Below are 3,532 nucleotides of genomic sequence, written 5' to 3' on the forward strand. Positions count from 1 at the left end.
CTACGCAGCGCTCCTTTGTCTTTCTCTTTGCCATCGAGGGTGTCTCCGTTCGGTTCCTCTCCCACTCAGTCATCTGTGGTTTGCCTAGACGCCCTCCTGAGACTCCAAGGCCCTCGCTGTGTCTCCAAGTCTTCTTTTCTTACCCTGCCCCCTCCTAATTCCTCTACTCTCTATAACAATGTCATCTGAGTCCTTTCTTGTACTCCACAGCACTCCAGCAGCGCTTTACCTCCTTTTCGATTTTATTTTTTTGTGTTCTTATCTTACTCTTTGCCATTTAGGATGCCTTCGTTCAGCCCCCGGCCCCTGACAACATCTGTACTTTGTTGAAATCCCCTTCAGAGCTCCTCATTGTTACCTCTGAGGCTTCTTTGGTCTCTCAGGCCCCCTCGGGACTCCTCCGCTCCCTTTGCCGAGCTCTCGCGAGAGATCCCCGATGCCCTAGAGCCCCGTTTTAGCTCGGGAGGGCACTTTGCACCCCTCTCTTCCCCTCAGAACCCTTCCGAGTCTGCATCTATTGCCCCGGTCGGTCTTTCTGTCCTCTCATCTCTTTGGTGCACCTCCGTTCGGTCCCCGGTCCCCTGAGGACACCTGTACTTTGTTCAATTCCCTTTTGAGCTCATTGCATCCCTGAGACTTCTTTGGTCTCTCTGGCCCCTTCGGGATCCCTCTAATCCCCGTGACGATGCCTCTTGTTCTGTCAGAACCTTTTCCAAAGCCATCTTTGTGCTCCGGAGCAGTCTTTTTGTTTTCTGCCTTATAGTAGGTTTCTATTTGGTAGCTGGTACCCCAAAGATTTCTATCGTCAACTCAGATCTCCTCTTGAGTTTTTCAGAGAAGACCATCGCCTTCATCTATTTTTATCAACACATCTCCCGTGGTGGTTTTTGTTCTGTTTTGCAATTTATTTTTCTTCTAGCTACTCAGGTGTTAATTAGGCTGCTTCATACAGTGTCTGATACGTTTCTTGTTTTTCCATGTTTTTTTGGTGTTCTCTGTCCTTTGGGACTCACCTAGTTCTCTTAAGGGAGTCATTTGGAGAGACTGTTGAGGTGACCCTGAATCGTCAGCAATTTACAGTAAATAATTTACTTTGCAACCGGAGATATTGTTGAGAAGGGAGTCTTACGTGACCTAATTCTGCTTTGTCATTCGGTCCTATCCAGAAGGCAGTTCTGGTAGAAGTTAGGTAGTATGCATGGTCTTGCTAGAAATTAAGTGTAACCCCATAGCATTTTGGGTTTTTAATAGGAAACTAAAGCACATGATTTTTCATAATAATACCATTATTGCATTTAACAAAGTACTTTCTTACAGAGCTTAGTAGGACATCTATCTTTTTCATCTAAAGATTAAGAAAAGTAATTTTAAATTAAGTTTAATTACCTACTCAGTCACGTTGTTGATGCAGTGTAGATGTAGTTGCAGTAAAAGAGCAGGTATTGTCATTTCCAGTAAGGGTCGCTTTCTCTGCTCAGCGCTTTGCACGCCGTGAACTGAAGGCAGATGAGAAAACTCCCTGCTGCTCCTCTGGCCGCCTTTATGTCTTCTGGCAGTTGGCCCCTCCCCTTTCCCAGGGGACTGTGGGAAGGGTGGTGGGCGGGGCCCGGGGTATATGAGCCACAGGTCCTGCTGTAGGAGCTCATTCTGCTCCTGGGCTTGTTTGGTGCCAGTGCTCTGCTGTTCTTTCAGTGCTTTGCAGCTTTTGAGCTGTCTAAGCTGTTTGGGCAGATGCATTTGGACATTTAGAGAACCGGAGGTGTCTGTTTGCGGTAGGAACTTCAGGACTGGTCGAGGTTCAGCAGCATGTATAATGGAAAGTACACTTGTATGCAGCTCTTTTTTTTTCCAGGTCAGTAATTTTGTTTTGAGTGTTCAGAGGTGGCATGATGGTTTAATAGGATGCATGTTTTCTTTATTCTAGGTGCATTGCATCTTCCTGGAATTCCTGGCTTTATTGAAGATGGAACCTTGTTTTCTTCACTAGCTTTGCTGTATGCTGCGTAAGTTGCTGCTATCATCTCTCTTAACAGGGCTGATGGTGAGATTATCTGGCAGGGGTTAGGGTGAGCATCTTGTCTGCATCTGTATATGAAGCTTTGGTATTTTTCGAGAAAGCAGCAGGGACATAAGGCGTAGTGTCTTTCAGGGTATGGGATGGCTCATTGCCGTTCCCGATCGCCTGCAGAATGCTGTCTTGTCCCTAGAACCTTTGCAGCTTGTGGCAGGCCCCTCATAAACTGTAAGTGTCAGGAGTTCACTTCTTGGATGAGCATTTGAGGTGAGCTAGTTAGTAGCAAGAAAGAGCATGGGGCTGGTGATTCTTCACAAGTGCAATGGCAGTTTTCTGTCTCTTGGTATCTTAGGTGGCACAAGCGATGACAGCCGCAGTGTCCGACGCTGGAATTCCTGCGGAGCAGGTGAGCGGAAGGCCATGTTGCTTTTGAGGAGGAGGGTGTTGTGGAAGAGGTCTGTGTCGACCGACAGGATGCTTACTGCTGGCACTGGTTTGTTTTGGTTTTTTTGCAGGTGACGAAGAGGAGCCTGGCAACTGCAGGAATATCCTGGTTTGCTGATGTGTTTTTTTGCTGAGGATGGATTCAGACCCCTGCCGTCTGACAGCTAAGTTGAGGGGCTGCAGACCACTGCCCTACAGTGTGTAATTTTGACTTCAGTTGGAAAGAAATTTTCAAAAACAGAAATCTTTCTCATTCAAAGAAATTGCATTTTATTGAACTTCCCATCAGAGTGGCTCTTCAGAGGTGATGTACTTGGCAGTAGAAGTCATCAGCAACAAGAATCTTTTTGTTTTTTCCTTATTTTTTTTTTTAAAGTCAGTTTCCTCCAAAGACCCAAGTACAGCACATCTTCCTAGAGTTCATGGCGTCACTGCTCTTTTGGTTCTCAGCTGTAACAGTCGAGACATCATAAAAAGATGTTACTCCAGAGTGGATTATCTGTTGCGGGTTATCCCAGGTGAGTTATGTGCTGTGGATGCCCTTGTGGTGTTTGTCCTGATGTAGGTCCCCCATACATGTTTCTACCTACACTTCTCTATATTCTCTATCTGTTACCCCCCCAACCACGCGAGTTTTTCCCCACGCGAGTTTTTCCCCACGCGAGTTTTTCCCACGCGAGTTTTTCCCCACGCGAGTTTTTCCCCACGCGAGTTTTCCCCACGCGAGTTTTTCCCCACGCGAGTTTTTCCCCACGCGAGTTTTTCCCCACGCGAGTTTTTCCCCACGCGAGTTTTTCCCCACGCGAGTTTTTCCCCACGCGAGTTTTTCCCCACGCGAGTTTTTCCCCACGCGAGTTTTTCCCCACGCGAGTTTTTCCCCACGCGAGTTTTTCCCCACGCGAGTTTTTCCCCACGCGAGTTTTTCCCCACGCGAGTTTTTCCCCACGCGAGTTTTTCCCCACGCGAGTTTTTCCCCACGCGAGTTTTTCCCCACGCGAGTTTTTCCCCACGCGAGTTTTTCCCCACGCGAGTTTTTCCCCACGCGAGTTTTTCCCCACGCGAGTTTTTCCCCAC

At 47.5% G+C, this 3,532-nt stretch overlaps 1 long non-coding RNA gene across 1 annotated transcript; it reads left to right on the plus strand.

Annotated features, from left to right (window-relative positions):
• Positions 1-1,834: 1,834 nt before the first annotated feature.
• Positions 1,835-2,837, plus strand: LOC127029271 (uncharacterized). Its single transcript, XR_007768163.1, has 4 exons — positions 1,835-1,852; positions 1,902-2,003; positions 2,367-2,420; positions 2,530-2,837. It is a non-coding gene; the product is annotated as an uncharacterized LOC127029271 (long non-coding RNA).
• Positions 2,838-3,532: the final 695 nt, after the last annotated feature.

This window comes from Gymnogyps californianus, unplaced genomic scaffold (genome assembly GCF_018139145.2).
Source record: "Gymnogyps californianus isolate 813 unplaced genomic scaffold, ASM1813914v2 HiC_scaffold_88, whole genome shotgun sequence".
Lineage (NCBI taxonomy): Eukaryota > Metazoa > Chordata > Aves > Accipitriformes > Cathartidae > Gymnogyps > Gymnogyps californianus.